We start from the raw sequence: 20397 nt of genomic DNA on the forward strand, positions 1-20397 counted from the left end.
TTTCCCCCACCTCCACACCTCTGGAAACCACCATTTCACTCTCTGTTTCTCCGTATTTGATATCACTAGATTTCACATATAAGTGAGATCATGCTTTTTTTTTAATTTCTGCATCTGGCTTATTTCACTTAGCATAATGTCCCTGTGTTCATCCATGTCACAGAAGTCAGGGATTTTTTCTTCTTCTTTTTTAAAAAAGATTATTTATTTGGCTGTGCTGGGACTTAGTTGAAACACTCGGGATCTTTAGTTGTGGTATGTGGGATCCAGTTTCCTGACCAGGGAGCGAACCCAGGCCCCCTGCATTGGGAATGCAGAGTCTTAGCCACTGGACCGCTAGGGAAGTCCTTCTTTTGAAGGCTGAATATAGTTCCACTGTGTGTATCCATCCAGTGGATAATTAGGTTGTTTCCATATCTTGGCTATTGTGAGTAACAGTGTAGCAAACATGGGAGTACAGATTTCTCTTCAAGGTACTAACTGCATTTCCTTTGGGTATATACCCAGAATATGGTAGTTCTCTTTTTAATTTTTTAAAGAATCCCCATACTGTTTTCCATATGGCTGTATGACTTCACAGTCTCAACAATGGTCTGCTAAGTTTCCCTTTGTTCCACATCTTTGGCAACACTTTGTCTTTTTGATGGTAGCCATCCTAACAGGTGTGAAGTGACTTCTCATTGTGGTTTTGATATGCATTTCCCTGATGATTTGGAGAAGGCAATGGCACCCCACTCCAGTACTCTTGCCTGGAAAATCCCATAGACGGGGGAGCCTGGTGGGCTGCCGTCTATGGGGTTGCACGGAGTTGGACACGATTGAGCAACTTCACTTTCACTTTTCACTTTCATGCATTGGAGAAGGAAATGGCAACCCACTCCAGTGTTCTTGCCTGGAGAATCCCAGGGACAGGGGAGCCTGGTGGGCTGCCGTCTATGGGGTCGGATTAACGATGTTTGGCGCCTTTCTTGTACTTGTTGATGATTTGTCTTTGGAAAAATGTTCAGGTTTTTCCCCCATTTTTTATATGGGTGTTTTTTTTTTTTTTGTCACTGCGTTTGTAGGAGTTCTTTATATATTTTTTAATTTTAACCTTTATCAGATATATGGTTTGAAAATATTTTCTCCTAATCTATAGGTAGCTTTTTCAATGCATTGTTTCCTTTGCAGTGCAGAAGCTTTATAGCTTGTTTATTTTTGCTTTTGTTGCCTCAGTTTTTGTTGTCATGTAAGTGATAGCTTTTTGAAAAAATTCTTGAGGAGTGAAGAAGCTTTCCAGTTGGACGAAACAACTTGGGCGTGGGAAGGGAATTAAAACCAAAGGGATCAGCATGTCAGAAATGTAAGCCAGTGTGTGTATGATGTAGCTGGTGAAGAGTCAATATTTTAGAGTAACCAGGATGGGGGAGAAGTGACCAGGAAGGCAGCTGGGCTTTGTTCCATATGATAAAAAGAGATGTTGATGGTGTTAAAGCAAAGAGATGACAGGATCAGATTTAATTTCTAGAGAATTAAACTGCAGGGCAATTTGGAGGAGAAAGGGTAAAGCCGTGCAACAAAGTGGACATTGCATTAGACCAGACGGTGATGAAGGCCTGAGGAAGGGGATGTAGGGGGGAATGTTTGTTGAATTCCAATTATGTGCTGGCCATTTCTGCACATGGTAGCTCATTTAACTCTCACGAAACCCAGAGGTCAGAGAGGTTAAGTAACTTGGCCCAGAACAATCATTGTCAGCTTATGGTATGGTTAATATTTGAACTCAGGCTCATGTGACTCTAAAGCCCACTCTGAGCTACCACAGCATCATGAAGGACGGGGCAGGACTGATAGGATTCTGAGTATCAAGCTCTGATAGCCAGTTGGACACAGTGGGGAAGCAAGGGAGACAGGAAAGATAACTAGTTAATGTTAATAATGGAAATGTTATAGGGAAGAAAAAGAATTGGAGTAGATAGAGAAAATGATGACTTTGTTAACAGGCTCTATGAATTTGATTTTGAAGCCTTGGTTTTTTTAACCCCCTGGGACAAGTTATCTAGAGAGTAGTTTGGCTCAAGAGCTCAGAAGAAAGGTCTAGGTTAGAAGCAGAGATGTGGCTACTGGAGTTTTGACTGCATTCACTCCGTGAGTGTTGAATGAGAGCAGAAGATGGTGGAGGGCAGGATCCCGGGCACATGAACACATATAGGGTGGTGGAGAAAGAAGAGCTAGTGAAAGAAAAGAGTGGTGGGAGAGCTAAAATTGGACCATTTCAAGAAAGTGGGAGAAGGCAATGGCACCCCACTCCAGTACTGTTGCCTGGAAAATCCCATGGATGGAGGAGCCTGGTAGGCTGCAGTCCATGGGGTCGCTATGAGTCGGACACGACTGAGCGACTTCACTTTCACTTTCCACTTTCATGCATTGGAGAAGGAAATGGCAACCCACTCCAGTGTTCTTGCCTGGAGAATCCCAGGGACGGGGAAGCCTGGTAGGCTGCAGTCCATGGGGTCCCACAGTCGGACACGACTGAAGTGACTTAGCAGCAGCAGCAGCAGCAGCAGCAGCAAGTGTCTAAGACTACCATGTGTTCTGCAAAAGGATTCCAAAAGAAAAGATTCATCGGGATTAATGACTAAGGAACTCACCGGTTACCTTTCTTCCCTGGTGGTCCAGTGGTTAAGAATCCACCTGCCAATGCAGGGGACATGGGTTGGATCCCTAGTTTGGGAAGATTCCACATGCAACAGGGCAACCTGCAAGCCGCAACTACTGAGCCTCCGGCCTAGAGCCCAGGAGTCATAACTACTGAGCCTGTGTGCTGCAACTGCTGAAGCCCGTGCTCCCAACAAGAGAAGCAGCCATCGAGAAGCCCTCACCCTGCCACTAGAGAAAGCACACGCGTAGCAACAAAGACCCAGTGCAGCCAAAACTAAACGAGTTCTGGTGGCTGATGATCGAGTTAACATTATGAGGGTTTACTATTTGCCAGGCGCTGGGCTAACAATTTATATTCATTATCCAGGATAATCCTTACCATAGTCCTAAGAGGTAGGTACTATTTTATTCCCTTTTTCTGATGAGGCAATTATAGCTGAGAGAATGTAGAGAGGTTAAGTAATATGCCCAAAGTTATACCACCAGTGGGCTTCCCGGGTGGCACTAGTGGTAAAGAACCTGCCTGCCAATGCAGGAGACATAAGAGATGCAGGTTTGATTCCTGGGTTGGGAAGATCCCCTGGAGGAGTGCGTGGCAATCCACTCTAGTATTGTTGCCTGGAGAATCCCTGAGACAGATGAATCTGGTGGGCTACAGTCCACAGGGTCGCAAAGGACAAGACTGAAGTGACTTAGCATGGATGCATACCACCAATAATAGAATAAGGATCCAAAATCTCAACATTTCTGAGTTCAAAGCCCGTGTTACAAGATGATGATGCTTTAGGCCTGAGTCCGTGTACAAGGAAAACCCCTGTGTAGAGGAAAATCCCTGTGGTGAGGATGATACTGACTTTATGTAGCAAAGAGAGAATAGTTGATGGAACCATGTCTAAAGGAAAGATATTACATCTTATTAAAAAAACAGAGTGCCTTTACTTTGGAACTTCTCTTTGTCAAAAGCCAGATATGTACCCAGATGTCAGCTGAAGTAGCATTCTCTTTTGAGATTTAAGTAAGATTGGCTTGTCTCCATTCTGTATCCACTGGGGAGTTCAGTGCCCACTCCAAGATCTCTGTTAATTCCTGGGAGGTGATCTTATGGTTTGTTTGGCTGTTGCATTTCTGCTTCCACTAAATTTTATTTATTTATTTCTCTTTGAACGTCATTGTGGCATGTGGAATCTAGTTCCCTGACCAGGGATGGAACCTGGAGCCCCCTGCTTTGGGATCAGGGAGTCTTAACCACAGGATAGGACCACCAGAAAAGTCCCAAATTCTTCATCTCACTTGTACCTCAGTTCCCATGTTCTTATTCCTTGGTTCCATGCTGACCCAGGTGTAGAACTCAGACCTACCCCGGATCTTTTTTTTTTCTTGGATTTTCCCCAAAATCACTCACACAAGGCATTTGTACATGTATCAGGTATTACTGAGGGCTTAGGGCATTTTATATCCTTAGCAACACAACAATGTAAAGCCCAATAATAGATATTTCTATTTTAAACATACCTGCAGTTTCCCGATCCCTGGAGCTCTCTCCCTAAGCTTGAACCTCCCACATGGTTGTTTGAGCCTCATCTCTCTTTACCGCCCCACCCACCCCATTTCATCTTCTCTTTGCTCTTTCAGTCCTCATGTTATTGGTCTCTCTCTTTTTTTCAAATGTAAATCTGTTAGCTATCTCTTTGTTTCAGTTTTATTATAAGGCTAGCTTTCCTCTTTCGTATTTCAGGTGTTCATATGAAGTACTTTCCTCAATTAGGCATTTTCTGCCCCTAAGAGGAGCCCTGGCATCAACTGCTGAAATATTAACTTTGCACCCCGGTGTTTATGTTGCTGTTGTTCAGTCTCCAAGTCATGTCTGACTCTTCGTGACACCGTGGACTGCAGCACGCCAGGCCACCCTGTCCCTCACCCCTCCTGGAGTTTGCCCAAGTTCATGTCCGTTGAATCGGTGATGCCATCCACCAATATTTATCAGATCATATTTATAGATGGGTTTAAAAGTTGGAAGAGGGAATTTAGAAGAGATCCTGTCTGACCTGCCTTCTTAGTGCAGCGGGAAGCCCATCAGTCTCATAAAAGAGATTCTGTTTGTTGCTTCTGTTTTCTCTGTGAATAGAAGACATGCTCCTCTGTTGAGATAAGGATGGGCATAGTTAGGATCTGACAGCCATGATGAGGGATTCTGTCAATAGAAATTAACCAGATTTATAAAATATTATAAAATGTTACATTTACATAGGACGATATTCCTTTAACTAAAGCCTGCAGACTTGTAAAACTGATTCCTTTGCTAGAGCTGGATTTTTCAGTTTACTGAGTACTCTGGTCAATATGAGAGAAGTAGAAAAAGCAACAGAGAAGGAAGAAGTCAATGTAAGCAAACTGAAGCCAGGATAATGGACATCATAGACCTCGCTAATCCTTTCTCTCTCCCAACGTCCGTATGAATACACGTTAACTGTTGTGGCATTGCGCTGGGGCCAGAGACCTGTTCATCTTGCAGCCAAAAAAGGAGTTGCATGAGTTATTTATTGTTCCATAACACGATACCTCACACTTCATCATTTAATACACAGCAGTTTATTATATCTCAGTGTCTGTAGGTCAGGGATTCAGCAGCTGCCTAGCTGGGCAGTTCTGGCTCAGGGTCTTCCATGAGGCTGCACTCATCCAAAGGCTTGACTGGGGCTGGGGGGTCTGCTCCCAGTGCCACTCACCTGGCTGTGGGCAGGAAGCCTCAGTTCCCATCACAAGGACCTCTCTGTCGTGTGACTCGTGACATGGCAGCTGGCTTCTTGCAGAGGGAGAGATGGAAGAATGAGAGAGCAACCCCCTGGCAGCTGAACAGCCTTGTATGACTTAATCTCAGGAGTGACGTGCCATCACTTTTCCTGTGTTCTCTTGGCCATACAGACCACCCCTGGTAGCGTGTGGGAGGGGCCCACAAGGGTGTGAATACTGGGAGGCAGGGATCACTGAGGATGTACTGGAGGCCTGCTACCACAGGAGTCTTTCCACAAATGTTTTTAAGCATGTCTGTGTGGGCTCATACTTAATTCATTTTTAAAACTGAGGTATAATTGCTTTACAGTGTTTTGTTTCTGCTGTACAACAAAGTGAATCAGCCATATGTGTACATACATGCCTCCTCCCTCTTGAACCTTCTTCCCGCCACCGTCCATCCCACCCCTCAGGTCATCGCAGAGCGTGGAGCTGAGCTTCCTGTGCTCTACAACAGCTTCCCACTGGCTGTCTGCTTTACACATGGTAGCTCTACGTATGTCAATGCCAATCTCCCAGGCCATTCCATCCCCTCCTCCCTCCCACTCCATGTCCACACATCCATTCTCTACATCTGCGTCTTTATTCCTGCCCTGCAAATAGGTTCATCTCATGAAGGAGTATATTTAGTTAACTGACTTTTGGATTTACTGGACTAGTAAGATAGAAAATAACTGGTAATGGTAGGGGGCAAAATAGGTATGTTTCAGTATTTTGTCACATGAGGAAGATAAAAAACTGCCATTTACCATTACTATAATTCCATAAAAATACCTTTTAACACAAGAAAAGGGAAAGGACATAATCGCAAAGTGAAGAACAAATAAACTGTAAGAATAATAATAATTATTATTAGGTAATAAATTCAATAAAGTAAATTGAATAAATTTAGCTTTACTAAAAACTCAGTAACTTGCCTTTGCTTATCTCATTTAACTGTGGATTGATGAAAACTGCATTCTATCTACAAACTGTTAGTCAGAAACCACTGAGACAGACATAGAATGTCTTTAGAGATGACTGTGAGAATCATGTAGAAACATATAGTCCATTCAAAGTAAGTGAAAACAGAAGAAATAGAAGTGGTTAATACATAGAGATAGCAGTTTTATAAAATTGTGCTTATGAGGTGGAAGGAAGGCACAGAATTGGCAATTATTTAATTTACCAATTTTTGTGAGGTTTTTTTGCTAATTCGTGTTCCCACTGATATTTACTTGTTTATTATTTAAGTTAATTAAATATGAAATATAAGGAAATATTGAGAATCTTTGCAACATAGTTAAATGTACATAAAAATAATACAAATGCATGTAGTATTTGAACTTTTAAAGGATTTTCATAATTAGCATATTTCACATGTGGTTAAAGCATTTTTGGATTATTTACATCACTTATGTCAGCCATCCTTTTTCTAAATAATCACCTCTTCACTTTATAAATAGGCTTTTTTTTATAACCTACATAGTGTAATGATGGGTTTAGTACTTAAAGAACATCAAGTTTGTAACAAGAGGATGAAATATCGGACATACTCTGTTAGAGTTGAGTTTGGGTTTTAGTTTTGGCCTCCAGAATTGACGTATTTGTTGACATGTGGTCACACTTCCATCTGGTTCAATTTTTTGACCTGTGGTATAGCAGTTGTGAGGCTTCGGAGGCTTGGGTTGGGAAGGGGTCAATGATTATTTTGTTCTGGGATTGACTGTGTCCACTTGCATCATGTTCTTACCATTTAGTGTGAGAATTCATATTTGGGAATATTTGAGAAAATAGTATTTCTCTTTAAAATCTTGTTGCAAACCTTCATGAATTGGTTTAAAATCTCCACATTTTTCTTTTGAAAATCTGCTTGGCAGAAACTACTGTTTTTTTTTTAATACCTAAATTCATATGTTATTTAAAAGTTAATATGTTTTTAAAGTTTTGAGCAAGATTACATTCAGAAATTGCACTTTCAATTTTGATTTTTCAGCCAGATTGTTCAAGTAAGAAGCTAATTGATCTTCTTTAAGTACTTCTAAGACACTTGGCTAATTTTCAGTTGGAATGCCTTGTTTACAGGAAGGATTTATAAGTGGAAGTAGTGAGCAGTTGATTTTTTGAATCTTTGTGTAGTGATAACTTTGGTATTAGGACCATCTTAGAGTCATGGAGCTGCCTACAGACATGACATTGGAACTCAGCCATCAGTGACTCAGCCTGACTTGTCTTTTTTTCTGCTTATAGATCTCATTACCTTAAGTTCTTCAAGTAGGCATTCATGCCGTGCTGTGGCATGTTATGCTTAACTAGGCTCGTTTTCACTACTCATTGTCCTAATAGGGCATGTGTTAGGGGCCTGTATATTAGCCTTTGGGAACATCTGTAGCACTATTTGGAACTTTTAGGAGCAAGCTTAGGAAATTCTGATCGCATTTTGAGATGCACTGAATGTTCAAAAGCTGTGCTGACAACATGAGCAGAGAGTAAAAACTCACAGGAGAGGGGGCTTCCCAGGTGGTCCAGTGGTTAAGACTCTGTGCTTCCAATGCATGGGGTGTGGGTTTGATCCCTGGTTGGGGAACTAAGACCCACTGTGGCCTCACAGCATGGTCAAAAAAAAAGAAAAAAAAAAAAAAAAAAGGAAGAAGGGAACTTAAAGACAGATCTATTATATTTGAGGGACATGTGTGTGTGCTCAGTTGCTCAGTCATGTCTGACTCTTTGTGACCCCACTGACTGCAGCCTGCCAGGCTCCTCTCTCCATGGAATTTTCCAGGCAAGAATACTGGAGTGCATTGCCATTTCCTACTCCAATTTGAAGGACAGTAGCTGTTTTTTTTTTCCTTTGGCCATACAGCTTGTGGGATGTTCATTCCTGGACAAGAGATCGAACTCATGCCCCTTGCATTGGAAGTATGGAATCTTAACCATTGGACGGCTAGGAAAGTCTGGACAATAGCTAATTTTTAGAATGTTAATTGGTCATTACAGATTACATGTCTTATGTAGATAACTAGTTTCATATCAGGCTAAGTTTCCTGATGTGAAACTAGTACAAAACTTTATTATATATTTTAAAAATTTTCATTGGAGTACAATTGATTTACAGTGTTGTGTTAGTTTCGGGCGTACAGCAAAATGAATCAGTTATACATGTACTTGTATCCACTCTTTTTTTTAATCAATAGACTCTTTGCCCATATAGACTATTACAGAGTACTGAGTAGGGTTCCTTGTGCTATCCAGTAGGTTCTTATTAGCAAAACATTTTTCACAGCCACATGCAAGGTACTGAGGAAATGAATTAAATCCTCATTTTGATAATAATATGTGCTTTGTTTTGGAGCTCAGTTTAACTCAGTATTCTTACTACAAATTAGCCACAAACTGCTCAAACCATTCCTCCTTTTGCCAGATTATAAAACAAAAAACAAACAAACAAAAAAAAACAGCCTCCTTTAAAAGGTAACATCAAAGCAAGGACTTTTGGGTTGAGCTATTTAGCAGGCTAAAGAATGCCATCCATGGAGCCTCAGAAGATGACCTTTTGTCTTTCTGGCATTGATGGACCTTGGGACTCTAATCTAGAAATTGTCACACATTGTTCTAAATATAAGCCACAAAACTGCTCAATCATATATATATAGAAAAGATCTTGAGTGGTGGTTGTCAGCACTTTCTTCTAAAGTCAAAGCATTACAGAGAACAAGTTCTTATCTGACTTAAACTCACTGATAATTCCTGAATCATGCCATTTGAAGGTTGATGGGGATCACCAATGGCTTGGTTGTGATTTATCTAGAAGTCTTGCTGAGTGGATTGTGAGTCTGGCCATCATTGTGGGAAGTGACCACTGGCGTCTGCTTCCCTCTTAGGGAGTAACTTTAATCATTAATTTCCATAGGACTAAAATCCCCTTCTCCTGGGTATTAACATTTTGGGGAAACTAGGTAATCAGTGGGGACCCGCTGACAGAGCATTTTGCTGAAATTTTTAAACAATTTCCTGGTATAAGAATACAGTCTTACTTAGTATAATTTGTCACGTTATATGCATTTTATATTTCTCTGACACCTATAACTCAAACTGTAATTCCCTTGTGAAAAAAATAAGTGCTTACCATTCTTCTTCGGACAGCCAGTTTTTAAATCTTCTTTATCATTTCCCCATTTAAAACCAGATGCCTTAGTTAAATTGCAACATGCAATTCATGTTTACATTTTCAGCATTTCTCTCTCATTGCAATGCAGTTGATTTGTTAAGATTTCAGACTCCAGGATTAGACTGCTTGGATCCAAATCCTGCCAACACCACGGCTGTGTGATTTGGACAAGGGCTTCAGTTAGCTCATCTGAGAATGGGAATCATAATGGCACTGTGTAGGGTTGTTACAGGAACTAAATGAGATAATACATGCCACAAACAGAAACCTATTTAAACTAGTTTAAATAAGTAAGATTTCCTTTTTTGAAGTCATAGGGCTACATGGGACTTCGCAGGTGGATCAGTGGTAAAGAATTCAAAGCAGAAGATGTGGATTCGATCCCTGGGTTGGGAAGATCCCCTGGAGACAGAAATGGCAACCCACTCCAGTATTCTTGCCTGGGAAATCTCATGGACAGAGAAACCTGGCGGGCCGCAGTCCATGGGGTCCAAAAGGGTCGGACATGACTGAGCGACTAAGCAGCAAGGCTACACGAGCAATCTGAGGGACACCCAGTGACAGGTGGGGCGCATGCGTACCAGAGCTGGTGCGTAAGCAGCCTCTGGGGCATCTCACTGCATCTCCCACAGGTTTGTTTTGCTTCCTTGCATTGTGTTGGCTCTTTTTTCTGCAGACCAGTTTTCTTGGTTTATCACCGTGCATATGTCCAGAAATTCTTTGCCCCAAATCTGTGCAGTTTATTGAATGAAGTACTTCATCACCTGATTCAGCTTCATGGGGTCAAGTTTCCAGGTCCAGTCAGCTGGGGCTGGAGGGGAGGTGGCTCTTCTGAAGATTGACGGATGGACAGGGTTTAGTGTCTCTGAGAAGGTGGTGGGGGTGGGCCCAGCCCAGCAATGATTGTCATCTCTAGCATAATCATAGTGACAATGTTCAAGGGTGACTAAAGCTTCTTGCCTTGATCATTACTTATTTTTTTAAAAACATTCAAAAGCAAAGGATAATATCCACATAGAAAAGGACACATATAATAATCATACAACTTGATGGATTTGGATAAACTGAACATACCTGTGGAACCACACCCAGCTCAAGAGATAGAACAAGCACCCACAGAGCCCTTTTTTTGCTCCCCTCCAGTCGCTACTCCTTCAGAGTAGATTAGTTTTGCCTGTTTTTTATACTTTCTATAAATGGGATCATAGCCTGTATATTTTCGTGTCCAGTTTCTCTTGCTTAACATTGAGACGTTCATCAATATTGTTGTGTGTGTTTGCAAAGCATTCATGCTCATTGCTGTATTCCACGGTGTGAATCTGCTGTTTAGTCTGTCACTGCATATCTCCGTAGTTTATTTCTAGTGGTGCAGCCCTGGCTTTGTTGAACATGTACATGCTAGCACTGATCATTTTTACCACCAGAGGCTTATACAGGGTGTGGTGAATTATCGTCCATTACATGTAACTGGATTGATGATCTCTTACAGATGAATATTGTTATGCTTTCTCTCTGGTGATTACTCATCTTTTTAAGCTGTGACTTTCATGGTATGAGGGCAGGATCATGTTTTAGATATTTTGCATATATGAAAGAACTTTGCATACACTTTAATAAGTGCTCAGCTGTTTATTTTCTGATTTTTTAAAAAACCTTTTTTGTTTTATACTGGAGTATAGCTGATTAACAATGTTGTGATAGTTTCAGGTGTGCAGCAGAGTGACTCAGCCATGTATATACATATATCCTTTCTCCCCAAACTCTTCTCCCATCCAGCTACCACATAACATAGGTATTTATTGATAGAATGAAAGAATGAACAAATGAATGAATGGTATATGCCTCCTTCTTTTCTGGGAACAAGTCCTATTTATAGGAGAAGCTCCATGTACTATATTTAGACAAGGCTGACCTGCTGCTTAGCCAAGGTTGATTGATCGAGGGGTGGACATGGGACTCAAGTGAGGCCAGTCATGTCTCTTCTGGAATTTAAAAGCTGGAACCAAAGAGAGTGGGCACTACTAAGTCCCTGTGACCATGCTCTGGAAAGCAGACTCATAGGCTCCTGCTGGTTGGTACCAAAGGCACACTCAATTCTGTTCTCTGACTCCTTGAAACAGATAAAAAGATCTACATATATGACTGTTAAATAGCAATGCAAAACTATTTTGATCAAGTTCCAAAGTGCAAAAATATACTGTAATAGGTATACAGTATGGAGAGATCGGTGAAGACGAGCTTCATTGTGTGTCCTGTTGCCTTGGCTTTCTTGCTCGAGGGAGATCCTGTGAATGTAATTGTATTTCCTAAGTCAGAAATTGAAATGGTTAAGGCAGTAGTCCAGGAGAAGACTCGTGAGGACTTGAGCCTGGGAATTAGGTGTGAGTAGAGATGGCAGACTGGTTCCAAATAGGAAAAGGAGTTCGTCAAGGCTGTATATTGTCACCCTGTTTATTTAACTTATATGCAGAGTACATCATGAGAAAGGCTGGACTGGAAGAAACACAAACTGGAATCAAGATTGCTGGGAGAAATATCAATAACCTCAGGTATGCAGATGACACCACCCTTATGACAGAAAGTGAAGAGGAACTCAAAAGCCTCTTGATGAAAGTGAAAGTGGAGAGTGAAAAAGTTGGCTTAAAGCTCAACATTCAGAAAACGAAGATCATGGCATCCGGTCCCACCACTTCATGGGAAATAGATGGGGAAACAGTGGAAACAGTGTCAGACTTTATTGTTCTGGGCTCCAAAATCACTACAGATGGTGACTGCAGCCATGAAATTAAAAGACGCTTACTCCTTGGAAGGAAAGTTATGACCAGCCTAGATAGCATATTCAAAAGCAGAGACATTACTTTGCCAACAAAGGTTCGTCTAGTCAAGGCTATGGTTTTTCCTGTGGTCATGTATGGATGTGAGAGTTGGACTGTGAAGAAGGCTGAGTGCCGAAGAATTGATGCTTTTGAACTGTGGTGTTGGAGAAGACTCTTGAGAGTCCCTTGGACTGCAGGGAGATCCAACCAGTCCATTCTGAAGGAGATCAGCCCTGGGATTTCTTTGGAAGGAATGATGCTGAAGCTGAAACTCCAGTACTTTGGCCACCTCATGCGAAGACTTGACTCATTGGAAAAGACTCTGATGCTGGGAGGGATTGGGGGCAGGAGGAGAAGGGGACGACAGAGGATGAGATGGCTGGATGGCATCACTGACTCGATGGATGTGAGTCTCAGTGAACTCGGGGAGTTGGTGATGGGACGGGAGGCCTGGCGTGCTGCGATTCATGGGGTTGCAAAGAGTCAGACAGGACTGAGCGACTGATCTGATCTGATCTGAGAGATGGTAGACCTCTTGCAGATCAAGGCTTTAAGCCTTGAAAATGGATTTCACATGCAGGTAAAGAGAGACGTTGAAGATGATGCCAGGGGAGTTCCCTGCTGGTCCAGTGGTTAGGACATTGTGCTTTTACTGATGTGCTGCTACTGCTGCTAAGTCACTTCAGTTGTGTCCGACTCTGTGCGACCCCATAGACGGCAGCCCATCAGCTCCCCCGTCCCTGGGATTCTCCAGGCAAGAACACTGGAGTGGGTTGCCATTTCCTTCTCCAATGCATGAAAGTGAAAAGTGAAAGTGAAGTCGCTCAGTCAGGTCCAACTCTTAGCGACCCCATGGACTGCAGCCCACCAGGCCTCTCCATCCATGGGATTTTCCAGGCAAGAGTACTGGAGTGGGGTGCCACTGCCTTCTCTGATGTGAGCCAGGTTCAATCCCTGGTCGGGAAACTAAGATCCTGCAAGCCCCAAGGTGTAGCCAAAAAAAAAAAAAAAAAGATGCCAGGTTTTGAATTTCTATTTTAGGTAAGAATGAGTGCATGTGTGCGTGCTAAGTTGCTTTAGTCATGTCCGAGTCTTTGGGAACCAATAAATAAGGGGATTTGAGGAGAGTACACAGGGAAGGGATAAAGATGAGTTCAGTGTGGGAGGCATAAAGTTTAAGGGCCTGGCGAGACAGCCAGATTGTTCTGGTCCAGAATGTTGACTCTGGAGCTGGGGAGAGTTGGGAGTCGCATCTGTGATCACTTGGTGCCTCACTCTATGATCTTGGGCACCTTCTTTATTTAGCCTCTTTTCTTTTTAAAGATTTTTTTTATTGTGGACCATTTTTAAAGTCTTGAATTTGTTACTTCTGTTTTATATTTTGGTTTTTTGGCTGAGAGGCATGTGGGATCTTAGCTCTCTGACCAAGGATCGAACCCACACCCCCTGCATTGGCAAAATCCTAGCCACTGAACCACCAGGGGAGGCATGATTTAGCCTCTTTACATGTCAGTTCCCTATCAGTAAGCTGATTTCACCCTGCAAGGATTGAAATGAGACAGTGCTTACAAAGGGTTAAGCATATTGCCTGGCAATTAAGTATTCATGAAATAGGTATTCACAGGATGGTGATGGTATGGTGATGTCTCGAGTGCAGTTGGAAAACAGACTGGGATGATGCAGTGAGGGATCTGCTTCAAGGTGGACATGATGCTCAGAAGAGACAGTGGGGAGGAAAAGAAAGGAGCCCAGGGACTTCCTTGGTGTTCCTGTGGTTAAGATTCTGAGCTTCCTTTGTAGGGAGCATGGGTTGGATCCCTAATTAGGGAATTTCCATATGCCCTATAGTGCCCCTCCCCGCCGCCCCAAAAAAGCCCAAGTCATAACTGGTTAGTGAGATGAACTGTGTGAAAGGAAGAAGTAGTGGAAGAGGAGAGACGTGAAATCCACAGGAGGCGGATGCTCGGGAGCACCTGGGGCTCCGGGGATGTAGAGACTTCACCACATTTTGGTTGCGTATCCTTTTTCTGCCTAAATCTTGAACTGTTGTTGGAATCAAGGAAGTCGACATTTGGGGCAGCAATGTGTTAAGTCACTTAGGTGGAGAAGTTGTCTGGGCTGAGTCCTCCGGGAAGAAGCTACCTGCAGGTCCTCGCTTGTCCACGGGCACACGAACCAGCACCTGGTGATGAACCAGCACCTGAGGACCTGGCCCGGGCTTCTGTTGCGCCTCCTACCACACTGCCAGGCTTCAGCCTGCTGTCACAGACCTCTGGAGGAGAGTCAAGATGAACTGTTAAAAAATAAAAGGACAACTTTAGGCTACTCATATTTGGGCAACAGTTTTCCCTATTTTTATTTCTTGCCGTGCTTTTGACTTTTAAAGCATTTTGATGTTTGCTTCCTTGCCTGCAGCCTTCTTGAACAAAACTGGCAAAAGCTAGAAAGGGGTTGTTTTTGCACATATATGATGGTGGTGAGACTTTGAAGGTTTGAGTTTGTTCTTTGTAATAAAGGGAAAAGAAGAGAGAAGTGTGTGGTGAGGGATGAGGAAGGAGATGTCGGGAAAGAGAGAAGAAAAGGGGGATCAGAAAAAGGAGGGGCTGATGGGTATGGAGAGAGGAAGTGTGCTCTCTGGAAAACAGGTTGCTAGGTTTTTAAGTTTTGTTTTGCGTATGGAATCCTTGGCCCAAACGGTCCCCTATGGGAAACATCAATCTTCAGGGTTTTGTCCGGCCTCTGGGCTCCCCCAGGAAGGGTGTGTGATGAAACAGGGCTGCTGTGAGTGGTCTCAGGGGGTTGAGCTCCTCTAAGATACAGACCACCCAAGCAGCCGGATCCCAGCCAGCAGCTTCTTCGGTGTGTTTCCGGTTCCCTGGACTAGAAGCCCCGCCTTTTGGAAATTAGAAACATGTTTTTAAAAAGTTGAAGCAAATTTGATCTTAGCTCATATTGCAGTTATAGATTTTAAATAATGACTTAAACTCATTCTTGAGTGACCAATAATGATCAGGTCTATCTTTCAGGATTGGTGGAGTTCCTTCTTTTTCTTGGGGATAGTTTTGGTCACCGCCTCCTGTACAATGTTGTGAACCTCCAGCCACTCTGTCTTCCACATCCAGCGTCCTTCGCCCACTCCCACCATTTTTCTCCGAAAAGTCTTGTCTTGACTTTGCAAGTGTGAAGGTTGACAAGTCTCTTAAGAGTTGTACGATGTGTGCACTTTTCCATTCCGAGAGGTTGGCTCTTAAGTATTTCAAACGGCTTCGCCTTTTCCTCCCGGTTGTGGCTGATCACGCCAACACGACTGGACTAAGCCATTGTTTCTGCAAAGCCCCGGGATTTTTCCCCTAGGCATTCTTGCTGTCCGGCCTTTTCTTTGCTGTTAAATATTCAGTGTTTCCCAACTCCAGACCTTTTGGAGACCGTCAGCTCATTGAAGAAGGCCTTTTCTGTGGGGACGGCTTTAGTTTTAGACCTGAAGTTCAATGGCTGAGGCTCTGGAGTCGGAACGCGTTCCAGGATCGGCGGAGAGCTTTCGCTCTATACCCCCTGGAGAGGTTTTTCGGAGAGTTGGGGCACTGGTAGAAGGCGGGTCTGACGGCCGAGAGAGGCAGGCCCGCGCTTCTTCCCCACGGGCGGCTCCCACAATCCCCGGCGCCGCTGCTCGCGGACCCTGGCGAGCCCGGCTGAGGGGTCCGAGGCCTCCGAGGCTTTTCGGACGCCGTCTGCGGAGCCGCGGAAGCCCTCGCCCCGCCCCTTCTGCCCCCGCCCCTCCACCCCCCGGACCCCAGGCTCGAGAGCGCTGGGGTTCGGCCATTTCCGGCGCTGCGCACTTCGGCAAGTTCCGCCGGCACAGGTCGGAAATGGCTGCTCGCCAGCAGGGGGAGCGGAGGATCCGGCGCGGCCTGGAAGGCGGGCTGCAGGCGGAGAGTGCGGCTTTTGGGAACCCGAGTCTCGCGCAGGCGGCAGCGGCTCGCCGCTGAACTGGAAGCCGGTAGGACTCCTGGCGGCGGCGGGAGCCCCGAGCAGCCGGGGCGGCGGCCCGGAAGAGGCTCGTGGTAGGGACCCCGGGGCCGGCCGCGAGAGCCGGGCACCGGGCTGGACCGGGTCTGGCTGCTCTGGGGTCGCGGGAGCCGGGGGGGAGGCTGCTGCCCTGCGTGGCGGGGGCGTGCAGCCTCGGAGTAGGCCTTCCGAAACGTCTCGGGGGCCCGGGAAAGGACCTCCGGGGCCTTAGCCACCAGCGAGGAGGGTAACCGGTAACGGGCCCCACCCTGGGGGTACAGGGAGCTCTAAACGCGACCTCCCCACCCCCACACGCCCCCTAGAGCCCCGGTTACCTCGCACCCACCTCCACCCCTTTTTCTAAAGGCTCAGCCTCAGCCATGCAGCCACTTCTGCACGCGAAAGTCCTCCCCCATCCTTTGCCCCCCTGTGTTTGTCCAGCGGCTTCTGTAGAGCATCTCCGGTCCACGAAGGGGCATCCGGACCTCCCCCCCTCCCCTTCTGAGCGCGCACACACTTCCACATCTGCTTTCCGCTGCATTCAGACACGGCCGCCTGCAGCTGCTCTTCCTTGGCCTCTTTTCACCCGGCTCACCTCCTTTCACGAGGAGCCCGCAATCAGAATAGCCACTTCCTGCCCAAGGAAGGGTCCAGGTGCTGCTCTTTTGTGCATCTGGGGCTCTGGTACCCAGGCTCTATAGTGATGGGCCTAGCGCTGCTCAGGCGGGAGAGGGGCTGCGGAGAGCGCGTCTACACGACTGAAATCTTAGCCGAGTTATCCCAGCGCGCGGCACGGTGCAGTGTGAATCCGAAGCCCTTCGGAAACCCGGCAGGGCTGCCAGACTGCAGAGAGGCTGTTTCTCTTCTCGACCTCTTGAGCCATTGTTAATCGTGGTTCTCAAAAGACTTGACTTTGGTGGATTCTTATCCCCTCTTTTCTTTTCAAAAATTCGAAAGGGCTTCATCAAGCCCCAAGTTCCACTCCTTCGGAGGAGGAGCAGACACTTGTCCTTTTTTCCCATATGTGATTTACTTAAGAAGTCTCGAGTAGTTCACCCTCCAGTTTAGGTAGCTTCATTTTTTGAAGGCTGGGCTTCCTAAGTGTTTTGTTGTTGTTGTTGTTGTTGTTTTTAATCTGTGCTTTGTGGTCACACAGACTGCATTTCCCCCGGTTTCGCCCAGCCAATGTCTTGCGCTCTGGTTCAGTTATTCTAACTGTACTGAGTGGCTGGGATGGTAACCTGGGAGATCCTGATAGTCTTTTGAGTGGAGCTCAGCGTTCTCAGCAAATTTTAGCAGGGGGACTTTAAAAGAAACAAGACCCATCTTCTTAAATTCTTCCTTGGTTCATTAAAAATACCGTCTCCTGTGGGAATTTCCTGTGGGGAGCCTGAGGAGTCAGAAGTAATCAGAAGTATGAGGGAACCTAGTCTGAGTGCTTTCTGGAAGAGGGTTAGAATTGTAGATCTTCAGAACACTGAAAACATATTTTATTTAATACTTGAAGGTGTAGCCGCTGCTCTGGGGGACATATCTACTAGATAAATGATTGACCAGTTTGAGTCTTCAAGTTCCCACCTCTCCCTCTATCAAAGGGGAGAAAACTCTGGCATTTAATGTTCTGCATGTAGTTGGAATCTTTTTGTCATTAGGCTTCAGAGCTTTAACCTGTGAAGAGAAAAGGCTTCCTGCAAACAGGATAGAGAGAAATGAGTCAGGGGTAGAGTTAAGCCTGAGAAGGAGGAGGTTGAATGGATGGCTTGAAGCCATGGGAAGAATGTTGTGGGGATTAGATAAGAAGCTGCCCTTTTCCTCAGAGCTTTAGGCTAGCTGTTGAGTGAAATCACTGAAGGGTGGTGCAGGAGTGGGGCCCAGGCTCAGTAAGCTGTGCTGAGTAGGAGGGTCCCTAACTGAGGCACTAACTGGAAAGACTATCAGGATCTCCCAGGTTACCATCCCAGCCGCTCAGTACAGTTAGAATAACTGAACCAGAGCGCAGGACACTGGCTGAGCAAACCAGGGGTCATGCCCTCTGCATGCCCACAAGGCATAGATTTAAAAAAAACCAAAACAACATGGGAAGCCCAGCCTTCAAAAATGAAGCTACCTAAACTGGAGGGAGAAATACTTAAGAATCTTCTTGCGTAAATCACATCTGGGACCTCACAGTGGTCCCCTGGAGGGAGGGTTGGAAATACTGCCTAAAGCAGGAGGAGATTCAGGTTATCAGGAGAAAAATGAAGGTTCCTTTGGATCATCTGTTGGTAGAGACGTGAATGTCTTTGCATATAATTACTTCAGAGTGAGGCAAGGAATATAAACCTTTCATAAAGCCGTAAACCCGTGCACTAATTTCTGCTGGATATTAAGTTTAGCTCAGAAAACTTCTGTTAACATATTTATCTCCACCCTGTTTTTCTTTCCCCTTAATTTTCTTAGCTATTTCTTTCGAAAACCTGTAATGATAGGGTAACTAAGAAGAAAGGATATTTCATGTATTTGTAGGTTCCTTGAAAATAGGGGCGCTCAGGCAGATGGAGTTCGAGAACTCAGGGGGAACGGGTAGACTCTCCAGTAAGCGTGATCTTTTCGTGCCTGAACTGGTCCCACACTCCTTGTACACTTGGAGTTCTTCAGATCTCTTTGGTGATATTACTAGATGAAGAGAAGCGGTATTAAACTTTTTATAATCCTGGGTGTATCAGAGGAATATGAAGACCTCACCTGGTGACATTTACCTCCTCTGCACTTAGGCTGTAATCTTCAGTCTAGGATTTTGCTCACATGCCCCCCAGATGACCCATAAAATAAGGGATGGAGCTGTGGGAAGATGAACTATGTCTCAGCATCCAGCCACCTTTGTGGTTTGTAACCCCGGAGTACTTTTACTGAAAAGTAGGCAAACTTTTTCTGTAAATGGCCAAATAGAGAGTTTAGGCTTTACAAGTGTTCAGCTTTGCCATTGTAGAGTGAAACAGACATATAGGACGTATATGCAGCGTGTGCCTGCAGCAGTACATACGTGCAGTCCATGAGTGAGTGATCAGGACTCTCTTCCAGTGTACCTCTATCTGCAGAACAGACACCTGGCTGTGGTTTGCCAGTGCCTGCCTGTGAGCATCACCCCTTCACACACACGTTATTGCTTTTGTATATTCCTCTGTTTGACGGGGCCCAGTACCTTTTAGACTGACCAGTGAGTGATATTAATGATTAACCTCCTGGATGTTTGCTTTGTTGACTGTTTGTTTTCTTATTCTCTTATATTTGTGATCATTTTAACCCTCTTCCTCCAACCTCTTTTTAAAATGTTTTTTCGACAAAGATTTGCTACTGAGTGAGGAATAAAAAAATAATGAATTGGATTTGGAATATGCCCTTTGTCTGTATAGTAGGAGAGGTTCGACATACATAAATACATGGTGATGGTAGGTTACAGTAATGTCTTAAATTACTATAGTCCTTGTCGATCATGTCTTCATATATTGTTTCTCACATAGATTTTGATCTTTATAGTAACTGAGAGATAGGAGGCTAAGTGTTAGAATATTCCATTTTTTTAAAAAAAATATTTTTTTGCCTGTGCTGGGTCTTCGTTGCTGCACAGGCTTTTCTCTAGTTACAGGGAGTGGGGGCTACTCTGTGTTGCAGTGTGCGCGCTTCTCGTTGCGGAGGCTTCTCTTGTGGCAGAGCATGGGCTCTAGAGCCCGGGCTCAACTGCTCTGCAACATGTGGGATTTTCCTGGACCAGGGATTAAACCTGTGACTCCTGCATTGGCAGGCGGATTCTCTGAGCCACTAGGGAAGATCCAGTATTCCTTTTTGTGAAGGGGAAGGAAGGTAGGAAAGAAAGCTGAGGCTTTGGGGGGTGGGGGGTGGGCTTTTAGTTATTTGGTCAGAAGATGTACTAGAAGGCAGAATTACTGACCTGTGTCTTTTTGAATACTTACAGTGATGCGAACCCCCCTGGGCCGCCCATTCTAATTCGCAGACTAGTTT

At 44.6% G+C, this 20397-nt stretch overlaps 1 protein-coding gene across 4 annotated transcripts in view; it reads left to right on the forward strand.

Moving 5' to 3' along the window:
* Positions 1–20397, forward strand: part of EXTL3 (exostosin like glycosyltransferase 3) — a 132027-nt gene that overhangs the window by 51391 nt on the left and 60239 nt on the right. The window contains exon 1 of one of the 4 annotated variants that reach the window (XR_011464259.1): positions 16216–16390. The exons of 1 other annotated variant lie outside the window; for it this stretch is intronic. The gene's annotated coding sequence lies outside the window, so the exon portion shown is untranslated. Of the gene's footprint in view, positions 1–16215; positions 16455–20397 lie in introns of those variants that run through there. 2 more of the 4 variants (XM_070371015.1, XM_070371014.1) reach the window with 2 other exon arrangements.

The sequence above is a fragment of the Bos mutus genome, chromosome 5 (assembly GCF_027580195.1).
Source record: "Bos mutus isolate GX-2022 chromosome 5, NWIPB_WYAK_1.1, whole genome shotgun sequence".
NCBI classification, from domain to species: Eukaryota; Metazoa; Chordata; class Mammalia; order Artiodactyla; family Bovidae; genus Bos; species Bos mutus.